Below are 23,396 nucleotides of genomic sequence, written 5' to 3'. Positions count from 1 at the left end.
CTGCTAAAGCCAGTCACGCAGCATTCTGGAGCAGACTGACCAGGGAACTGTGGCCTGGACCACCCTTGGGGTGGCCCCTCTCCTCTCCACCAAACTAACCTTTGAAAGACTCTAGGACAAAAGGAATGGGCTTCCTTGGGGTCCCCTGGCCGCACGCCCCAACCCCAATCCCTTTGTAATGTCCATTTATCAAATATGTACGAGCGCACTGCCACTGATAAATATTTAATGTGCTCGGCATCTGAAGAGAGGTGTTATTTTTATTTGAAAATCTACACTCTCTGGTGGCTGCTAGGTCCACACATCCACACGCCATAGTCTAGGATGCTCCAGGCCAAGGACCGATTGGGTAAAGAACACGGCGCGGGCCGTAAGCACTCGCCAAATGACATAAGTTAAATCTGAGGCGTTAACCCGCAGCCCTGACAGCATGAGTTGGCATCTGCTGGCCCCATTTCTGAAGGCAGGATGGTGTGTAAATGCAGCATTATGAAGCCTCAAAATGAATCGGCACGTCCACCTCTCCCCGGCAGTCCCCCACCCCCATCCCTGCGCAGGCCGCTGGGAATGAAGCTGGGGACAAGGCCAGCCTCTCCAGGATGGGAAGGCAGCAGAGGGAGAGCCTGGCCTGATTCTTTGCTGAGAGGGAGCTCTCAGCTGATTTGGAGGGGTCCTGAGTCTGAGCAGGTCAGACGAGAAGCCTGGAGAGCCGAGAGAGGCGTGCAGCTGGCAAACCCTGCTTTATTCTGCCACCTAAAGGCCTACACATCCCATGACATGGCCTTTGGTCCCTCGACCAGTCCCAGTGCGTCTGTGGGGCTGCCTGGGATAGGGAGACCCAGGATGCACAGGCTTGCTCCCAGGCTGGTCCACAGAAATGGCTCATCAGTCACCCATCTTCCGGGTCACTGTTGCTGGCAATGATACCTATGGGGACATTGAGGGCCCAGGTCCCAGGGCTTTACACCCAATGTAAGAAGGCTAGAAAGTGTGGGGCAACTAGGCCAGTTTTCTCTGACAAAGTGGAGGGTGCCGACACCTGGCTCTCCAGCACACCTGTTAGCTACCATCACAATGCCACCACCCACTGTGTCCCAGCCAGTCCCTGTGGGGGAGTGTGCGCGTGGGAGAGGGGGGCTGTGTTACTTCAACGGTGGAAGAAACCACACTGATCACGCTTGTGGCTGTGCCTGCAGCCTGGAGCCCTATGCTTGCCCTGCACAGGTGCTGCTGGAGTCTCTTCCAGAACGAGCCAACACCAGGAGACGGCCTGGAGAGGTGAGGCGGCTAGGAAGGAGCCATGGAGTTCATCACCTCAAGTCTTGACACCCTAGTTTACAAACCAACAGAGTTCAGGAGAAGCAGCCTAGTTCTGGGGCGGGGCGGGACGGAACACACAGCAGGGGGTGAGCTCCCTGGTTCAAGCCTGTCCTGTCCCCCATAGGTACCAGCCGCTTCCATAAGTGGGGCTTCTTTCTTCCCAAAACGTGACCAAGTCCAGGGTGAAGCAGGAGCGTGTGTGTGTGTGTGTGTGTGTGTGTGTGTGTGTGTGTGTGTGTGTGTGTATGCGTACGCGTTTTGTGTGGTGGTAGCTGGCCTGCACAGAATCCAGGGCCCTAGCGATCCACCCAGGATCACGGGGGTAGGGTGGGGGAGGGAGGACCATGTGCACCTCCTTTCTGTCTGTCTGCTCTATGTCAGGGGGATGGGGAAGGGAGACAGAGGAGGGGGTACTGTTGAGGTTAATTCCTCCCCTCTGCAGCGTGCTGTGAGCCGTGGATGCTTGGTGCATGGTAAGCAGCTGAGGGGCCAGAGGAAGCAAGGAAAATAATTAAAAGGTGGAGAAAGAAGCTGGTGAGGAGGCGGAAGGGGATGAGCTGCTGTGGTCTGAGGACGTGCATCTCAGAGTGCGGTGAGGGAGCCATGACAATTCGGAGCCACTGTGGAACTGGGGTGGGGCTGGGAGCTGGTAGCCTTTGAGGGTGTCCAAAATGCTGGCTTGGGGTGTCTAGACCGCCAACTGAATGGCCAAGGGAACATGTGCCTGAAGACCCCAGGAACTTCAGGAAAATGGCTCCCATGGAAAGCGACTTCTAAGAAAAGGGCAAGAGAGCCAGGCCGAAGAGGAGCTGGAGAGTCAGGGATAGATCTTTCGAAGAACTTCCCAGTATCTGTGGACATTTCTAGAAATGTCCAGGGGAGGCTTAGGACACTGTCATTGCTGCCAACACCCCAGCTACAAAGGAGGGTCTACCAGCTACCTGCCAGGCCTCTGAGACCTGCCACTCCCAGAAGTAACAATGCTGGGGTCGATACTGTCCCCACCTCTGGTTGACAGATGAGAAAACCAAGGCGCAGAGGGCAGAAGTGACTGGGGTCCGAGGTGAGCTCCTGCCCTTGGTGCTGAGGGAGAGGGCTGGCAAGAGACTGGCTCAGGGCGCTTGTGTGATGTGGGAACGTGGGAGGCCAACACCAAGGACTGCAGAGAGATGGCTGAAGAGAATTAAAGAGAAAAGAGACGTTGGGGGAGGGAAAAAAATCAATGAGGTACCTTTCGTTCCAAGGAGATAAGCGACATATAAATGCCAGCCATTATGAAGGTTCTTATCTGCTGGCCAGGTCTGTGAGGCCAGTTTTTAAAAGAGGCCTTTGAAGGGACTTCCACGTGAACCCTGTCTCCTGGGTGCCAAGGCCATGGTCAGTGGGGAGAGGCTGGGCAGGGCCACCAGGGGCCAGGGAGAGAGAGAGGGAGACTGCAGCACCCAGGGACTCATCCCCAGCCCAGCACACTGGGGGACGGAGCTGCGCACGCTCCCCACTGTGTAGATAATAGAAACCACAAAATAGCAATTACTGTATCAGAAGCTGTGAATAAAGAGGCCAGAGCGGGCTTTTAAACACAGCCCTCCTCCCCTCCCCCACACGCTCACACTTCCCTAACAAACTCACACCTCACTTTTCCAATTATTTCATTCACCCTGGGTTCGCCAATTACTCCTGCACTGCGGCCCCACCCCCTCCGCCATGCTGCCACCGCCAGGATTGGTGGCCGGTCTGTGGGTTTTCAATGACAACTGGAGTCTGCTGTGGGTGGTTCTGATTTCTTCAGGTGTGTGGGGTGGGAGCAGGCACCCATGGGCCAATTATATCTGGTTAGGTGTGCAAGGCATGTCTGCATAACAGGCCGAGGTATGTGTCCCCTCCCTGTGTGTCCCCTCCCCATACAGGCTGCACCCCCTTCCCCTAGACTCAGCTTGCATAATCCTAGCCAAGAAGATGGGCTCAGGGGAAGGAACAGGTAGCGAAGGTGAGGGAAGGACCCTGTATAGATGGCGAGCTGAGTGACAGCCGCTCTAGAGCCTGGCGTGGACGAGTGAGTAGGCTGGGATGTGGGCCTCCCTGTGTGCATGCTGCCACAAAGGAGTGGTTGGGGTGCATCCTGATCCCAATTGTTCCTGGGATCCAAATCCTCATGCTTCTTGGAGCTCAGACTCCCCAGCTAAGTGTGGAGTCAGGCGAGAAGTTCACTGGTAGTTCTTTCCCCACCTGCGCTCAAGGCATTGCCGGGGAAGATTCTGCCGCCACCTGAGGGACCCAGAGAGCAGCACTGCGGTATGAGCAAGGAGAAGTGACAGGGGTGAACGGCAGGCGTCTTCTTGCCATGAAGAAGTCCTTCAAATACGTCCCCAGTACTATCTTGTTACACACACAGCAGCAAGTGGTGACCAGCACATTACATTCAGCTGCCCTGTGTGCTTTGCAGTGTGTGGGGCAGCCTGGGCTATGGACTCACATGGTCCCCAAGAGCAAGGCACTGCCGTTTCTGCTTTACAGAGGGAGGAGACCCAGGCTGGTCACCTGGGAGGTCTCGGTCCTCTTAGGTGACAAGGAACAGAGCTGGGTTCATGACTGGGCATCTGGTCCCTAGACCTGCAGCTTGGCTAACAGTGTCCATGGCCGAACCCAGGGTGAGCATACAAAGAGCCACTTTTGCTGGGGTGCACGAAACCCCAGCCTCCAGGATGGTGTGTCCACCCTACCTTGTCCGATCTCTAACCTTGCAAATAAGCTGAAGGCCATGCACACTCCACAGCAGATTTGGGGGCCACATCTGCCATAGACCTCATGTCTGTGTGCTAGACCCACAGCCTCAATGCTGACCTTCACCTCCCTTGTCATCCAATCAGCTCATTCCCTGCCCCTTCTCACCTGTTAACAGTGGTTTTCCCTTTGAGTCTGCACCAACCCCAGGACCTTTGTACCAGCTGGCCCCGTTACTTACTTAAAACCCCCCTGACCCGGATGTCTCCTCCTTCTACCTTACCTCTCTACTATCTTCTCAGTTCAAATTCTGCCCCTGCCCCTAATGCCCCCTCTACCCTGCTAGCCACTATGAAGACGGATCAGTATCTGAATAGCCGATCTACCTCCTTCTTCTTAGCTAGAAATAGAAAGCACACTCCGAATGGCAGGGTCATGTCACTCAGCTGAGTCCACGGAGCTGCGCCCAAGCCCGAGGAACACCTCCGCCTCTCTCTAGTGGCCGAGTCAACACTGCACGTTCTGCGTGTCAAGCACAGCCCTACCCACTGTCCACTTAGGCAGTCACACGTGCAGGCAGAACACCGAGTCTTAGGATGATGCCCTTGGTGTAAGGCGACTCAAAAGTTATCACAAAGACTCACCTCTACTCTCTGAATCCAGCGACAAAGTCTCAGCAGGAGAGAGGGGCCTGTCCCACACTTGTTATGGAGCTGTCCCCAGACAATGACCTTCCCAACTATTTCCCGGTCAGCTGGGAAGAGAAGAGGCGGTCCCTCCAAAGATGACGTGGGTTGGGTGTGACACCTCAGTGGGACGCATCCACTCCCACAGAACCACGGCCAAGCAAGTGTGGACAAGCGAGTGTGCGCATGCGCATGGCCTGCTCCGCCGAAGCGATGGCGCAGGGTTGGTTAATGGAATCTTTCCCTCTTTGTCCTCGTGCTGGCTCTTTAAAGAGTGCCTTTTACACGGAGCCCTTCCAATTACCCGGCGCTTCGGCCTGGTGAGAGCCGATGTAAAAAGGTTACCCAGTCGCCATCAGCCAACACTCTCTTTCATTTTTGTCTCTTGAAGGCTGAAAAATGGCCTGGTTTCCAGGCAAGCGAGAGGAGCGGAGGGCAGCGTTTAGCGTCTCTCAATAGCCTTTCACAGGGCCCTTGCCAGGCAGGTGCGGCCTCTGTATTTTCTAGATGAGAGATCCAGGGCTGAGTGGTTAAACGGAGCCTCTGAATCTAAGCTGGGGCTGAGTTCCAGGTGGAGCTCAGGGTCCCTCCTGAGCAGCTCCACGGGTAAGCCACTGGAAGGTGGCCCTTGGCCTGATCGCACCTCCAGGGGTGACTGTGGGTAAGTCACTGCCTGGTCACGCCCAAATTCATGACTCCCAGGCCAGGGAGATGTCGGAGCGGGACAAGATCACTAGGAGTCCTGAGGAGCAGCTGGTGGCCAAAGGTCCATCCCCACCAGGTCACTGAGCGAGCGGCCCCCACATTCCCTGAGACTGTCAGAGGTATGAGTCCCTCACCACCTTTCTGAACCAGGCATGGGGGTGTCACCAAGCTTCTGAATGAATGGGAGCTTGTGCATGTCCAAGGCCACTGTTCCACCAGGGCAGGCAGGGTCCACTTAGCCCAGCCTTGGCCTCCAGGTGGACACTTGGACTACAGGCTGGCCATGCTTCCTTCTAGAAAACGAAGCCGGCGACTCAGAGTCTGAGAGATTTAAATGATGTCAATAAAGCCAAAATGCCATTAGCAGAGAGAGTATCGCTAGATACCTCAGATGCCAGCACTGTCTCCAAGTTTGAGTGCCTCTGGCTGAGAAAATGCAGCCCACCCACTACTTCCCATGTCAGGCTACACCCTGAACTAACGTTTTCACGGCTGTTCTCTTCTTACTTTTGTTCCTTTTTGATCTGATTTGGTCCAAAGAATCCTGAGGGGCTGACGCACCTCCCGAAGAAAGGTTCCCACCCGTCCCTGTCACCTGAGTCTGGGCCTTCATGGCCTTACAGGAGTTCACGTTTAAACAAGGGAGGTTCTTGGGAACTCCACGTTCCATGAGTGCACACAGGGTCTGCCCCAGCTGCAGATCCACCTGTAGCCAGTCCACTCAGTGTGTTGCCCTCGCCACCCTTCAGGCTTCAGAGCTAATGTGGCATTCTCGGGGAATCCTATGGAGCCCTTGGGTTTGGGTCCCGTGGGCCTCACATGCACCCGGCCAACACCTCCTGTGCTCTCTCAGTAGGCTGAGCTCTGCTTTGACCCCCGCCAGGTGCTGCAGGAAGTTTGTGGTTTGCGGTCTTTGCTCTCTTGGGTGAAGAGGACTTGAATTTGGATCCTACAACCCAAAGAAAAGCTGGCATAGAGGCATGCTTCTGTAATCCCAGCCTGTGGGGCGGAGACCAGCAGGTCCCTGGACTCACTGACCAGCCCCCTTGGAGAGCCTCATGGAAAAGTGAGAGACTGTGTCTAAAAAATAAGGTGGAGAGCAACTGAGGAGACTCTGAGGTTAATCTCTGCCTACCACACATGCTCAGATGTGTGTGCGCGTGTGCACATACAAACTAGGAACATACAAAGGGCACAGAAACGAATTCCTTCTCTGACTATACCACCAGGTATGTTTTTAGCCACAGAGGCCACAGAGTGTACCCTGGGTATTGCCACATGAAGTCCTTGAGGGCACCGAGAGGCAGAACATGGGGCCTTCTAAGTTGTTTAATAGATCTGCCAAAGCACACAGAACTATCAGGTGGGGAGGCAGGGCTCACATGGAGGCCCTTCACGACTCACTTGCTGTGCACACATCAGAGAGAGAGAGAGAGGTCAAAAGCAAGGCCCTTGTCAGCCAGTGCTGTTCCAAGCGCTCCTGCAGGGACTGAGTCAGGATTGGCAGAGTGTGGCCACTGTCTCTGCGGCAGGCCCTGCCGGTGCCTTCAACACAGGGACACGAAGAGTGTGTCTGGAGGGTGAACGGATGTGGTGCTTCTCAAACTCACGTGGCCACCAAGCCCTGCTTGGTTTTTTTCCCTTTGCCCAAATGGAAAAACAAAACAAAACAAATCTTGTGGGATGTGGTTGCACATCCCCGCAATCCCAGATACACAGGAAGCTAAGCAGGAGGAGGCTAGGCTGGGCTACTGAGTTTAAAGCCAGCTGAGCATAACCTAGTGAAACCATGCGTGAGAAGTGATAAGAAGGCTGGGCATACAGCATCCGAGCGCCTGCACAGCCTGTGTGGGGCCGTAGGTTCCAATCCCTGGTACCTCTGGGCAATCACCACTAGCGTCTCTCAGGACACAGGAGCCGCAGACCCGGGCAGCTGTGGTGGATGAGAGAGGGCCTCTGCCCATCAGCTCAGGCACAGATGGGACCGGGGGAGGCTTGATCCTGACATCCAGGTGACCACTCTGAACCTCCAGGGACTACACAGTGGGTCACTCGGCAGCGGGTCCAGTTCTGATGTGAGAAGCACCTACACCTCAGGGGGAGATTTGGAATCACGTGCCAGCCCTGCACCCGCCACCACACCCACCGTCACATTTCTGAGGCTCAGTCCATCACCACACCTCACAGGGCTGTCGAATCCATGGCCGTGTCGGGAACTGAGCAAGTGAGAGCTGTGGTTACTGCCACCCACGTCTGTGCTGGCACCAAGCAAGTGAGGCCTCCCTGGGGACCAAGTGCGCCCAAGAGAGCTGAGACAGCAGGCGGGCTTAGTCACTCCTCACACCCTCAAACACGCAGGTCTCCATCTTAGCATAGGTCTCACCAGCGTTAAAAGACACTGTGAACAAGTGTCACCAAGAAGGTGGCCCAGCACCTCCGCTTTCCCTGGGCCGGATGAGCCCATCTGAAGGGCAGGTCCCTCTTCTAGGGAGAGGGGTGGAGAGGAGCCCCCTCTGGTCCAGGGTGCACACTCAGCCAGCCCTGCCCTCCGCCCGGCGCAGTAATGGAGCACACCGGCCCTCTCCCCTCTGGTCTTCAACTGCCTGGAGAACAGCTAATCCCATTACGAGAAAATAAAGTGGATAATTTAGGTTAATGAAATCGTTACAAGCATGCAGCGGCCAGAGGTGGACGCCCAGAGCCAGTTCAACACTCTCCGTTGTCATTATCCTCAAGACAGGAAGGGACAGAAAGGGAGGACAGACGTTTAAAGAGACAGCGAGGAAAAAAAAGACCTGGCCTTTCTTACTGGCTGAAACGAGCAAGGCTTTTTTTTTTTTTTTTTTTCTTTTTTTTCCTTTTTTTTTTTTTTTTTCTTTCTGTTCTTTCTACCCCAACGAGGACACCTCAGAGGTCCAGGCACTGTTTATGACTGTGTAGGACGACCTGCTCTGCCACCTCTCATCCTGCTCTTTTTAGAATGACCCCAAGGATGAATGCTGGGCTCCAGGGCACACCACTGCTGGGTTCAGAACCTCCACCTCGCACTAAACTGTCCCTGGGTGCTCGTGAGGAGCGGGATCTCCAGGCTTCCCTGGGAGCCATGGTGGGGAGTGGGAAGAGGGGAAGGATGGGCTGAGCAGGGGCTGGGACCCACCAGGTAAACCCAGGGCACTGAGCAGGAGGACGATCCTGCCACTGGCCCACAGCTGCTCTGACAGGCTCACCAAAGCTTGGGTGTAGCCACCACACCTGCCGGCCCCTAGCCATACCAATTGAGACTGTTCATGCATAGTTCTGCTGTTCACACTGCTTGGACCAGGCCACAGTGGGCTTTGGCTGGCCACTCCATCTGAGTGTCCGCACCTCCATCAGTCCCCACCTTCTGCCCCGTCTCTCTGCCAGGCCCCGTCAGTCACTTTGAGGATCCACTCTGACACTCAAAACATACTGATGGTTGTACGCCACCAACCACAGCACTGCGAAGCTGCTTCTCACAGGCCCTACACTCTTCTCAGAACTGGTCACTGCCTACCCTAATGTCTCAAGTTAAGGGAAAAGAGCCTTCGGGCAACCTGGACCCTGACCAGGGATGGAGGCCAGGAGGACAGGAAGGGAAAGGAGAGAGGCAGGTCTTCCCGGGCAGGTGGGAGGTGCCTCACTGAGAGTGATAGCCAGGTCCCCTCCATCACCCAACATGTGACAGTGAGGCAGGAGCCAGGGCATGGAAGAGGCGTTTGGCTACCTGGTGCTGCCTTCTCTGCAGGGGTACAAAGTGATGTACCCCAAGACTCTAGGAAATAGACTCTCACGGTGGCAGGAAGCCCCCCGTGTGATGCAGGGAAGCAGAACCTCTAGGAACACTCACAATGAGTGTGAGTCAAGTCAAGAGGGAAGGAAGGACAGTCACTTGCTGTCACTGTGCTCCAACTTCCACGGTGGCACAGGATGGCAGCCTTCCTTCATGTAGAGCCCAGAGACTCCAGACGGAAGGACAGATGCCCAGTCAGACCCTCCCCACCCTCCTTCCTTTTTCCAGAGTGGCTGACAAGGGCACAGGGTTAACAGTGGCGGATTCCAAAAGGCTTTAGGAAGTGACAGCTGGCAGCCGCCGTTACAGTGGGGTGCACACACATTCTCTAGAAAGGTCAGACTGTAACTGGCTTTGGCGTTGTGACTACTCAGCTCTCCCTGTACCTGGAAAGCAGCCAGCACTGTAAGTATACAGACATGGGTGACTGCTGATAAAACTTTATTAAAATACTGGAAAAACATGGCATGGGGGGGCTCTGTGGCACAGGGGTGGTAGCTCCTCTGCGCTGTACAACCTGGAAGTTCCAGGGACATGCAGGGAAGGGCAGGGGGTGGAGTTCAGGACAGTCTCTACCAAAGGCTGAGGTTTTCAGAATCTCAGAGGGTGGCAGGCACTTCGAAGGAAACTTCTCCCCTAGAGTCTTGAGCGACAAGCTGGGCTGGGCATGCCTGCTCTCAGCAGGGCGCTGGCCCCTGGAGCCCTGAGCAGCCAGCTTCCCATTCATTCGGAGACTTTCTGAGCAAACATATGACCTTTCACCCTGGTTGATAGGCAGCTAAGGGAGCAGAGTGCAGGGTGGGCTACCACCCCAGGGTGGCCTCCAGGAACACATGCAAGGGGCTGGCATCTGTTGACCGCCCGGACCGGCTCTCTTCCTCCATGTTCTGACTATAATCTAGGAAGTCTCCCTTCTACCCACCTATGCTGTGCCTCCCTGCTGACGCCTGGATGGTGCCAAAGGCAGGGGCACCTTCTGGAGAAAGCATGTGCTGACAGCTGAGTAAGCCACACATTCGCATATGCTTGGCTCTCCCTGGCTTCTCTGCCCCCTGCTCCCCCATCATGACCAGGTCCTAACAGGGGAGTTAGCCCCTCCCTTCAGGGCCAGAGTGACCCTCTGGGGCAGCACAGTGACACTGCCTGGGGCTTGCTGTGAAGTCTCTGACTTCCTACTTTGCTTTACCAACTGCCCCCTCCCCAACTCTAGACATAGTTGCAACATTCTGCTCCTGAGTGTCTAGCTGGCCACCTGACCCTGGGAAGCCAGCTGGCGAACAGAGGAAGAAGTGGAAGACGCAGTCAGTGGAGTGAACAGCTCTGGGGGACAGTCTGAAGAGCTCTGGCCTTCTAGATGCTTCTTCTGACAACTGACCTAGGAGAAATGCTCCAGAACCCCCACCCCCATGGCACTGGAAGACCCCAGAACCCCCACCCCCATGGCACTGGAAGACCCCTGAACCCCCACCCCCATGGCACTGGAAGGCCCCTGAACCCCCATCCCCAAGGCACAGGAGGGCTTCAGAACCCCCACCCCCACAGCACTGGAAGGCTTCCAAAGTCCACCCAGCCCAGCTCAGGGTTATAAGGAAGCCTTTAGGAAGTCCTGGGGATGCCAGGTTGGCGGCTGGAAGGTAGCCACCTTTCCAAACCAATAGGGTATAGCCTGTAGTGTGCCACTTCAGCATTTGAGACAGCTAAGCCGAGGCCGGGGAGGAGATGCTTTGCAGAAACTGACAGAGGCAATGTCTGGAGAGCAAGCCGGAAAGAAAGCCTCAGAGGCTTCCCAGGGGCGAGGGAGCTGGATGGCGGGCGGGCGGGCGGGCGGGCGGGCGGGCGAGCAGCAGTGATTCATGCCATCACGCCTGCCAGCACACAGGGGAGGGCAACGCACCCAGCCTGGGACAACTGTTATTTTTAAAAGTCTGGGAAAGAAAACAGTAATAAACAACCGCGTGCACGCTGGCTAGTGAGTTTTGAGAGAAGGGGAGAGCGGGAGATGAATCTGTGAGCTGCACCATTTATTTGGGGCCAAACAAACCAACACAGAACTCCATTCAGTTCCGTAGGGGAAGCAGTCGGGGCAACTGTGTGGTCCATCAGTGGCCGAGAACTAAGGACTGGGACAGAGACAGGCCCACAGAGGGCTGCCTTCCAGCAGATGGGTCCAAGGAGCTAAAGGAGGTAATGTTAAAAAAAAAAAAAAAAAAAAAAAAAAAAAAATCCAACTAGGGCCAGGTAGGATTTAGAGTGTGGGAAGAAAACTCCAGGGTCCTGAGGCGGAAGTGAGCAGGGGATCAGCAGAGGAGGGGGAGGGCCCTGTGGCATTAGTGCTAGCAGCACTCTTCACAGAGGTGGCAAGGAGGGAGCCAGCCGAGGCCATGGCTGTGGAGAGGCACAGGAACAGGCTGGGCTGTGGGTGTGTGCCTCGCCCCCTACACCTCCACTCCATTCGGAAGAAGGCAAAGTGAGGCCACAGCTTTTCCCAAGGCACAGCTGGGAACTAGATTCTGCCGGCAGGTCTGTGGTGATGCTTTAGGGTGGCAGTGGGGGTGTTGCTAGGGGGACATAATCAATGCTTTCCCCACCCTCATGGGGCAGGATGGACGACAATTAAAACCAGACTTGGTTTCTCTGGCTGGATTGGAGTCCCCCGTGAAACAGGAGTTCTGTCTGGACCAGATGTGGTGATGGCGACTCCTGTGGATAGCAGCCACTTCAAGAGCAGCTTTCAAACCATGCTCAGGAGGGTCTGGGGTGGGGGCCCAGGTGGAGGGTGGGGGTAGGGGGCTGCCTCTACACAAGAGCTCCCCTACCCCCACTCTGCCCCGGCCTCCCATCTACGCTAACTATTCAATGCAATAATCTATCTGCTGTGTGTTGGCCCACAGTGAACAGACGGTTAAGTAGAAGTGAACGAATAAATGAAGGAATGGGTGAATGAAGAGCTCTCCCTAGCTGGGAATGATGGCCCATGCCTACAATCCTAGCATGTGGGAGGCTGAGACCTGGGATACTTAGTGAGACCATCTCCAACAAAACAAAACGACACAATTCTCAAAGGCCATGTTCTTGGAACCAGTGACAGGTACTGAGGTAACAGGTAGAGACCAGAAACCCACTCTGCAGCGTAAGGAAGGATGAGGCACTGGTCCCACCCACCTACACAGTGAAACTGGGCCCTAAACCACAGTGACAGGCCAGGCGCCTCTCCCCCACCCGCCTCACCTTTCCAACTCAGGGCATGGAGGCCAGGGCTGGTGAGATGGTTCAGTGGTTAAAAGTGCTTGCCACGCAAACCTGACCAGCCAAGTTCAATCGCTGGAACCCATGGTGGAAGAAGAGAATCAACGCCTGAGGGTGGTCCTCTCTCTCTCTCTCTCTCTCTCTCTCTCTCTCTCTCTCTCTCTCACACACACACACACACACACACACACACACATTGTGCTCCATGGTACACTGAGGAGCAGATCTGCTCTTCCTGTGCCTCAAGTCCTCCCATCTCCGAGGGTGGAAGTCAGATGAACCACGGGACCAGGTCTGACCTATGACATATGAGCATGAGCCTGACCAGAGCCCCGTGGTGCTCCCCTCCTTGTTGGGTGAAACCTGAGGCTAAGTGTCTGTGTGGAGCCTACCAGTGACCTCAGTGGACCTCCACACCTGTGGCTGGACCGCAGAGGCCACTAGGGCACACGGGCTGGCTGGAACAGTGGCTGTGACCAGCCCAGGGAGGAGAGTCTCAGAAGCTGGGTGCCAGGAAGGTGGCCAGGGGCCTCAGGAGGCACAGGGCAGAGCAGAAGCAGCCTGTTTCTACTGTCCTTCTGTGCCTAGACAGTGGCTCTTATTTTAAATGATTGGGAAAGTGGGAAAAGCAAGGCCAGCAAGCTGTGGTCCACAGGCCAAATGTGACCTTCTGAGGACATTCCGATTACACTGGAGACCAGACACGCAGTGCATGTGACAGGGATTACATGACCCCCAACACTAAAACTTTCCTCTGGGTCCTCACGGACAGCCCAGCACTCCTGCCTCACCCGGAGCCACGGCGCAGCCCAGTCTCCCTGAGGCCCAGGTGTCTCCCCGTCTCCTCCTTCCTGGAGTCATTTGTTTTCCTTAATCAGGTACTTATGAGGCCTGATGAGAGGCCAGGGAAGACCCAGTCAACCTGTAATTAGGGAGGTTTGCAGCAAGCCTCATTAGGCCTCCCAACCTTGCCTCCCAGATTCACCTGAGGGGCCTTAATGAGAATGTTTCTGGGGTTACTGCTGAGAGGGCTAAACCAGCATCGTCCCCAGGGGACCCCGGCCCCGCTTCGCTCTGCGGTGACCAGAAGCAAGGGGAGAGCGTCCCTATCCCCAACACACGCAGACACAGGGATGGAAGGCAGGTACAGTGGCACAGGACCACCCTCCACGTGGACCATCAGGTGATGCAGCTACGTGGAAAGAAAAGAGCTAGGTGCTGGAGAACTTCAGACACAATACAACAAAACAACAATAAAAAAGCAAAAAACGGAAGTGAAGGGGGAGCTGGGGGCGCGGCTTAGTGGCAGAGTGTTTGCCTGGTACTCAGGGGCTCTGGGCCCATCTCCTGCACCACCGAAACCAGGAAGAGTTATTTGTATTTGAAAAGCAGTAAGAACGCACTCGTAGCGGAGATCTCAACAGTCAGAAAGACGGATGGCTCATTCCCTGGCCCCCATCAGATTAAGTGCCATGGGAACATCTTCCAGGTGGCTCCAGGTTCTCTGGGGTCACAGGATCTGGGCCAGAACCACTTGTGCCATGTCCCCTGGCATTCCGCCAGCCTGGTCTTTGCAAGTGTAGGGCAACACCACTCACTCTCAGGGAGGCGTCACCTGGCCACCAAGCCACACTTCGAGGCATCCCCTCAGCAGCAGCCTGCAGACCCTGGCTGCTTTGGGAAGCAACCTGACCTACTGTCTAGCTTCCTACCTGCATGCCAGCTCTGACTGTAGGGTCTCACTGTCCCCCTGAGGTCCCTAGCCCCACCACACTCCAGCTCTGTGACCACAGGGTCTCACTGTCCCGCTGAGGTCCCCACAACCCCACTGCATGCCAGCTCTGTGGTCACAGGGTCTCACTGTCCGCCTGAGGTCCCCAGTCCCACCACATGCCAGCTCTGACTGTAGGGTCTCAGTGTCCCAACCAGCACTGATGTCCTCCACAGCCCTGCCACATGCTCAGTCACTCAAAAAACAAATAGATAAAAATCAGGAAAGATTGGGCCCCTCCTTCCACCTTGCTCATAAAAACACGACAGACACGAACATCACTAACGTTACTCAGTCTGTAGGCACCAGTGAGCATTTGGTGGTCTATATGAGCACCCCATATACTGTAAAGGCCCCACCTCCTGCCCAACTTATCACACACACACACACACACACACACACACACACGGCTTGTCCCGACAGGGTGCTGATCTAATGGGTTTGTGGGGGCAGGAGGGGGCTGGGAGCTCTTGTCCTGCCCTCCCACCCCGCCTGCCCCACAGATAATGACTTCTCTTCACCAAGTTTCTTGCAGCTGTGGCTGCAGAGACAAGTGGCAGAAGCTGAGATGGGGACAGTTGCCATGATACGCACTGTGGTAATTTAGCCTCAGAGCTTTGGCTCCTGTGGAATAATTTAACGATCTGGTGGGTAGAGAGAGAGAGAGGGAGGGAGGGAGAGAGAGAGGGAGGACAGGGGTCATGTGGCTTCACATCCCCACCTCCAAAAATTAATCTACGTTCTCAGAGTCAGTGGAGGTGCATGACCAGGGAGAAGAATGAGAACGTTTTCCACCAGGATCCTGAGAGGTGTGTGTGGGTGCCTGCCTCATCACTTTTGTGGGAAACAACAGGTGAATTAGAAAAACTGTGGAGACTACATCTTCCTCGCCCTGGGTCTGTTCCTTCCCATCCAGAGCCTGGAATGTCTTTTCCTAAAGGGACAGTTTGCAGGAGCCTCTGGCTGTGCCCTGTTCTCCCCTGCGATGGTCATCTTCCTTGTTAAATGGACAGGATTTGGAATCTCCTGGGAGACACACCTTTGGATGTGTCTGCGAGGCTGTCTCCAGAGAGGTGTGACTGAGGTGGGAAGACCCACCCTGGATGTGGGCGGCACCGTCCCTGAGAGCTGGGGTCCCGGACTGAATAGAAAGGGGAAGAGGAGAGAGAAAGCGAGCTGGGTCCTGGAACTTCTCTTTCTCTGCTTCTAGATGCTCTAGCCCATTGCAACCGACTGCAACTTCTCACGGGCAAACAGCTCCTTCCTTTACAAATGACCCTTTCTCAGGCATGTGGTCTCAGCTCCAGAGAAAGTTAACTGATACAGTGGGAAAGACAGCCCATAGTCCCTGGAGAATGGGCCCCAGAGATTGCCTAGAGGCCCCCAGGCCACCCAAGTGAGCTCACGGTAGCAGAATGTGGACAGGATGCCTGGGGGTGGGGATGGCCAGGATGGGTAGGGGGGTGAGGAAGGGGCCCTGTCCAGCACAGGCAGGGAGGGCCAGAACCAGCCAGCTGAGCTGTCAAGGAGGAAGAGGAAGAGGAAGGCCCCAGCATCGGATGCAGGGACGAGAACTGCCTTCCATCGCCAGTCTCTGTCCACAGAGCCTGCCACATTCCAGAACGAGGAAGCTGAGGTTCGGGGCACACACCCACCCATCCAAGGTCAAAACCGTGGTCAGAGACAGAGCTGGTATCCAAATAGTCTGACCTGATTTCTAGGCCTTTGAACACACACACACACACACACACACACACACACACACACACACACACACACACACCCTGTATCTTTACCAAACAGGGACTCTGTACTGGCCCAGGCTGCCAAAGGCTGGTGCAGGACTTGAACCCGGATCTGCCCTGTCTAATGTCTCCATCAAGGGGACATCCCCAGAGCAAGTGGCTGGTGCCTGTCACAGCTGCCTGAGCTGTGAGAACCAAGGGAGGAGGAGGCTGTCCTCCTGATCTAAAGCCAATCCCAGGCTGAGGATGACAGGGAACATGCGTTCCACTGGGTCAGGATATAATTCCCTCATTACATTCAGGTTACAGGGCAGTGGTGTTGGAATGGCCTGATTTTGATAACTGTACAAACTATGGTCATTAACAACATTTTGTTTTTAGGAGAAAGATCTCTTAAATAACTTAGCGGGGAGAAGCAGCGATGAAGTTCACCCCCATATATTAGAGCTTCAGACTTAGTGGGTCAGAAAAACTATCACACGTATGTACAGAGAATAGACCTAACATGAATTTTTATGGTTGTTCTTGTAACTTTTCTATTTCTGAACAACAGAAAAAAAGCATGCCACTCTCACACCCCCCACACCCCGGCCAGGTGCTCAAATCTACCCTCAGCTTTATCATTTGACCCAGTGACAGACCCAGGCACCTACGATCAAGTCTCCTTAAAGATTAAAAAAAAAAAGTAATGATTTGTGTCTGCGAGCGGGTCTTTCTCTTGTGCTAGGCAGACACCGATGGGCTCTGTAAGGTACAGCACCAGGGGCTGGGATGGAATGCACGCTTTTCTTGAGCTTGCTTTCATCAACGATTGTCCCTTGTCCTTGATGAAGGACAGACAGACACTCTTTCCCTGGCGGGCACCCGACAGGACACCGCCAAGGGGCTTCAGGAGATCTGACTTTCACACCGGTAGACTCAAATGGGAATTACAAAAAGATGGGGCAGCGGGATCTCAGGACATCTCTGCTGTTTGTTTATCCTTAAGCAAGTATTTTGGGGTGCCCAAGATGTACCCCTATAATGTGTTAACTGGTGTAGAACTGAGGGCATGGAGGCCCATCTACGGGAGGGAGTGGACGCCTTCAGGGCGAGTGCCGAGGTGAGGACCACAGGACACTTGCCAGCGGGGGCAAGTGTGGCTGGGCCACACAGGGCAAGCCAAGGAAGGCTCCTCGAGGTGATGGCCCGGCACTGCAGAGATCACAAAGGAGGGAGGACAGTCGCAAGCAGAGTGATCCCGGCACTGGGCGGCCAGGTCACAGCGGGGTGTCAGTGTATGGACAGAGAAGGGCTGAATTAGGAAAACCCAGGGTTAGAGAAGTCGCCTGTGTGCCCACTGTCACCTAGAGTAAGGGTGGCCAGAGACAGCCACAACAGGCCTGTTGCCTGTCCCCGCACAGTCCCAGAAAGAGCAGTTTTTACACTGGGGAACTTGAAAAAGAAAAAAAAAAAAAATCTCACAAGAACACTGTATGCCACAGGAAAAAGGTACGACTTCCCATCCCCTTTACCATGGTGAAAACTCACGACAGCCACACCCCCTCCCCTCCCAGTCCCCAGTGCTTTTGAGGAGCTGTGACTACTGTCACCATTGGTCCATCCATCACTGAAAAGGCCAGACGGTCTCTGCTCTGGACGAACCCTGTTACCCTTGGCTGTGCCTGGGCACTACTGAGTGGAGGGACTGGAAGTCAGCAGCCTGGTGTTTATGATGTGGGGTATGATGTGACTCTATGTGTATGATACATAGAGGTGGACAGAGTTGGAGACGGAGCAAGGAAGGAACTATACTACAGCTTTTTACATTCTGAGGCAGTGTCTACCTAGGCTTTGCAGCAGGCCTCAAACTTGGGATCCTCCTGCCTCAGCCTTTCAAGTAGCTGGGATAATGGGCTTACGCTGTTAGGACTGGCATCTCGGTTTTATTTATTTGAGACAAGATCTCGTGGTTATAACCTGGTTTTAGGTCACATCTCCATGGTTGCTGACTGAGTAAGTCTAAGGTCCAGGGCTTCAAATAGGCAAACAGGCTTATCGCTATCCCCACGGACTTAGGTTCCTCCCTGGCACAATGGCTTCCTTCTCCGTATTACATCTTTGCCAAGCTCCTTTCCATCGCCCCCACTCCCACTCGTCCCCTCTTCTCTTTCTCTCCGTAAGGACTTACGGGGCCTGTTTTTAGCTGCAGCCTTGGGATACCACATTGTGCTCTTGTCTTCCCATCTGTAAAGCCGAGGCGAACTCAAGACTATCAATAGAGAGTAAAGAACTAAGACAGAGGTTTCAATGGGTGGTGTTGCCGCCAGAGGGCCTGTGGGCACTTCTGGGCTTTCACAATGACTATCAACACTACTGGCAAGTCTTGGGTGGACACCCACTCATGCAGAATACTCCTTGGGCACAGGACAAGTTGTCCCTCCGTACCAACCCCACCGCTATTAATCCTATTGCTGTTCCCCAGCAAATCCTACCACCAGCCTCCAACCTCATGTGCCCGACACCCTGGAGGATGCACACAGTACTCTGGCTTCTGCTCACTAGTACAAGTAGTACCTTCCCAGGCATGACAACACCAATGGCTCTGGACACTGCTAAATGTCACATTCTGAGACCATAGCTCTCAACTCTGCGGTACTGACAGTCCAGGAAGAGCCAGCACCAGGCCCAATTGCAGGAGGTAAAACCGGGAGGGAGGGAGGCTTGGCCCCCACGGGGACGTCTGAGAGGAACTGGGGACTCGGAGGAAGGAAAAAGGACGACACATGGTCCTATCGTCTGGCTCACGGAGATTACATTCTTTTACAGCGCTCTGCCTGGAGCACGGCCCCCACGGGTCCTCAATGCAAGGCGGAGCGTGCCTGCCTCCCCATCACCACATCTGCCTTCTGGTGCTGCTGACTTTTTTTTTTTCCAAGCCTATAAACAAAACAAACCCAACGACCAAACAAACAGGGAATTTTCAACTGCTCGGGTAAAAGGCAGCGAATGAGAAGCGTTATTTATTCCCCCGACTGGGTGTACAGAGCTTGGAAAGAAACACGCAGGATGCGATTCCTACCATGGAGGGAGAAAGGCCTGTGAGAGACGGCAAAGCACACACACGTTCTGCCGAGCTTCAATTAAGCAGAGAGGGAAGATGAGCAGGCTGTCTGGTGGACTGGCGGGGCTCCCTCTCCATGATCACCTCCTCCTTCCCAGGCTCCCCGGCTCCCAGATGCAGGGCCTCTGGTCTACGCCCCGGTTTGACCGGCTTACAGCCCCGGCAGCTGGAAGCCAGGAGTGGAAACCTCGCTAATCCAGTCAATGAGCTCTGACAAGCCTAAATGGTTGTTTGGAAGGGGCCTCTCTCATCCACCTCCCTCATCGCCCCAAACCTCAAATACAATAAATTAAATAAAACGTGAGATACAATCGGGGCCTTTTTGGCCGCTGTTTCTAGTGGGAGTCAGAAACATGTTAATGAAGCTCGCGTTTTCTTTCCTCCTCTGCGATGATGTTTGCTCTTCCTCCTCCCTGCCTCTCCTGGTTGGAGGTGGGGGGGGGGTTGGGGGGTGGGAGCCGGGGCATTATTCAGCGCACTGCCATAGGTGTCTTCAGCCAATCACAGGCGATGGCAGCCGCTTGCACCTTGCTGACAGCTGCTGTCAAAATACTCTCTCAACCAGCGGCTCGATAATAACTCGAAAATGAGATACAAATGAGTGATTCCTTGCGTGTGACTGCGTCGACGGTCCTGCAGCCCACGGGTCCTTGCTGTGGCCGGGGAACACTACAGGGCAGCTCTGGCCTCTGAAGGGAAGCTGGCTTTAAAAAAAAAAAACCAAAACCCAAAAACCAAAAAAAAAAAAAAAAACCAAAAAAAAAAAACAAAAACAAAAAACCACCCAAAAACCCAGAAGCCAAATAGCTACCCTTGGATGACTGACTGTCTGAGAAAGGTGCTTTGACCTCTGAAAGGGTATGAGAACTGGTCCAAGATGCCCCCACCATGGGGTACTCCCTGCCCCTGTCCCCCACCCCCAGGTACACTTGACATGTGGCTGGAATCTTTCAGTGCAGGCAACCCATGAGGCACTTCCCGCCCACTATGTAGAGGGCCATGTCTGGAACCCCAGGAAGAAAGAGGACCCCATAGCTGCTTCCCAGGATGAGTATCACCTGCCTGCCTCCCATGTCACCCACAGCCAGGCTGGCCTGCTTCTCCCTCAACTGATGGCAGCCTTGGTAGGAAAGGCAGACAAGCCCCTGGGAGGATCAAGTGTGCAGTCAGTCCTTCTCCATGGGTCCCTGGGATGGGCGGGGCTCACGGCTGCAGGCAGCAGGCCCTTGGGGGCTGAATCGGCACCTCTTCCCCATGGCCAGGGCTGGCTACTGCTGGGGTCCCTCTGCTTGTCATAGGCAGGATGCTTCTTTCCTACTTAATAAACTGCTCTCACTGACAGGGCTGTCTGGCTATGTAAAGAGGAGCTAGGGTGACAGTGAGGCTGGGATGGGGAAAAGGCTGCTACAGAGGACCTTATTTCAAGCAGCACCGTGCCGCGGTTCCAGGGAGGGGCAGGCATGAGGCCTGCACTAAAATCTCTCCCCTCAGCTCGCTTTCTCCTCCCTCAACAAGCTTTTATTCCCAGACTGCGCTGGGAAAACATTTTGCTTCTTCCCCACGCATGTGACAACGTGTGTTCGCCATCAGCTGCGGGTGTCACCCATCTCCTTTACACAGTAGACGCCGGTGAAGGCAGGCTCAGTCTGTGGGGCTTGCCATCCGAGCCAAGCCACTGTAGGAGGCTTTTAAACGCACACTAGGAAGGACAAGAGGCTCTCAGCACACACGAGCGGGGAGATGCCGGTTTGGGGGTTACGTCCATCAAACTCGCCCATGGAGCCAGGGGACGAGTGCAGACTGGAACCTGGGCCCCAGGGCCTCCCACTCTGGCACTTGACGGCTATGAGACCTCAGGCGAGTCACTTAACCTCTCTGCCTTACCGTCTCCTCATCTGTGAAGCGAGGATATTAATGCCGACCCCACCGCAGAGGCAAGTGGGAAGAGAATGGGGAGGTGCCATGATGCACTGCAGACAGCCGCCTACGGCTGCTTTTGTGGTGTTTGCTCACTTTCCCACGCTCTTTGGGAGGGGATTCACTTTAGAATGGGGGAGAAAGCCTTTAAGAGCAAAGCTTCGACTTGCTGGCAGGTAACGATCTAAATTTCGACAGTGCGTGAAGGGCCATGCAGAAACCACAGCGGGCGGTACCGTCCCGGCTACATTTACAGCAAGGAAATCCGAACAAGGGCCTGGCCCAGGAGTTCGGAGTTGAGGCTAAGAGAAGGTGGAGCCAACGGAGAGAAAACGGGCCGGGTCTGACTACAGCCCTCCATGCAAAGTTCTCAAGTCCATTCAAGCCGTCAACTGTGAGGAAGTGCTTTCTTTCCCCTCTGACTAGGCATCCTAGCGGCCACACAGGGAGGGAGTCCAGGCCACCTGAGAGTGGACCAGCACTGGCTGCTGCTGGCCATGCTTCCCCTCATCTTTACTCTGTGCACACTAGCGAGCGCCTTGTGTGCCCTGCGTGTTTGCTCAGTGGCCACTTTCACACACGCTTTCTTCCCCTTCACCACTAGGGAAGACTCTCCCTGCCCAGCATGGCTGAGGTCTCTCTGCTGGCCCCCGACCCTTTGTATGGAGATGGGCACAGGAGAAGCCAGGGAGGCAGTGGAGAGAGGAACCCGTGTGCACAGTGCCACCCCACTCTGGCACCGGAGTACTCTTCAGGAATGTCCTGCTCCGTGTCTGCCCCAGATAAGCAGGAACATTCAGTGGACTCAGTATTTCTGGGAGAAATATAACAAGCCCTAAAAGCCTAGTTTGGAAAACAAGTGTTCTCTTTGAGCAGTGGGGAGTAGGGTGGCGAGCAGAAGACACGAAAGAAAGAGATTTCTGGAGGACGTTGGGAACCTGTACGTCCTCTAGCTGCAGCACAGCATCAGACATTGCTATGCACTCAGTCATGGCTCCCAGACTCCTTTGCTCCACAGCACCCCACAATGCCCTCAGAACCTCCGTGAGTTCTCATGGGATCCCTCAGATGCCCCCTAGTCTGCAGCAGCCCCCCCATCATAGCTGACCCAGTCTCACAGTGGCACTCAAGGTTCCTGGGTACACAGTTTGAGAACCTTGGCTTTAGTACCAGCAACTACGGAACTTAAACTGTCTTACTGAGTGCTGGCGAGGACTGCTGTGTTCCCACAGGCGTGGACTCTGAGAGGCAGAGACTTACATGACTTCTCTTAAGGAGACAGGCAGGCGGCAGAGCCAAGATTCAGACACTCTGCTCTGGTGCACACCAGGGCTGCCCTAAGTGGTTGTGCGGGTTGAACACTGCACAGCTCTTGAGGTGGCCACTCCCACAGCACTGTGCTCATGGCCCCACACAGCCAGCTTTAACGGCTCCTGCTCCCTCTCTGAGCCACCTGTCCTGTGACTTCTGTGGTGACCTCCTGGCCATATCCCACTGCCGGGCACAACCACCAGTCAGGCTGACAGCAAAAGAGACTTGCAGGCTTAAGTGGACCCAACAAGTATGTTGTACGAACATTTGGACTAAGGTGAAGGGCCAGTCTCTATAATTATTCTTTGTTGTTGTTTTTGAGACAGTTTCTCTGTATAGTTTTGGAACCTCAATCTGTAGACTAGGCTGGCCTCGAACTCACAGAGATCCACCTGGCTCTGCCTCCGAGTGCTGGGATTAAAGGCATGCGCCACTACCGTCCAGCTATAATTATTCTTGATCAAAGTCTGCTGCCTGGAGAGACCCTGTCCAACCACGAGGCCAACCAGGACGGTCCTCGCCCTTCCAAGAGCTGACTGACTATCATGTGATGAACCTGGTGAGGGCCGGCAACCTACGGAGGCCCACAGAGTAGTGCTCACTTGAAAGCTCTGGAAGGTGGGAGGGGCCTGAAGATGCTCTGGCAACATCTCCCAAGCCATTTGGCTCCCTCTGCCCTCCACACCCAAGATGTCAGGAGACAGACAGACAGGCAGAGCCCTGTGCTGCCTCCAACAGTTACCTACCAGCAAGACCAAATAGTGCGGTGGCTGGAACAGCCACTGTGTGCAGAGGCAAGCCAGTGAACCAACTGTCCCCTGCGGGGGGAGGAACCATCGCCCAGGATGCCCCACCTCAGAATGAGCTCTGTGTCTTCCCTGGATACAGTGAAAGGCCGTCTCCAGCAGGGAGGAGAATAAAGAGACACAAGCCAGTGCTGGCTTCCCCACAAGCAGGGGACTGAGCTCTGGCAGGGTGGCAGGTAAAAACACCCTTGTAGCAGATGAACAACATCATCACTAGTGCAAACTGTGGTTGCTCACATGCCAATGCTGCTGCT

The 23,396-nt window shown here is 54.9% G+C and overlaps 1 protein-coding gene across 1 annotated transcript in view; it reads right to left on the bottom strand.

Annotated features, from left to right (window-relative positions):
* Positions 1-23,396, bottom strand: part of Rbm19 (RNA binding motif protein 19) — a 76,897-nt gene that overhangs the window by 24,255 nt on the left and 29,246 nt on the right. The window lies entirely within an intron of this gene.

The sequence above is a fragment of the Peromyscus eremicus genome, chromosome 23, assembly GCF_949786415.1.
Source record: "Peromyscus eremicus chromosome 23, PerEre_H2_v1, whole genome shotgun sequence".
NCBI classification, from domain to species: domain Eukaryota; kingdom Metazoa; phylum Chordata; class Mammalia; order Rodentia; family Cricetidae; genus Peromyscus; species Peromyscus eremicus.
Note: the sequence above shows the minus strand (reverse complement) of the source record. Positions and strands in the feature narration are given on the sequence as shown.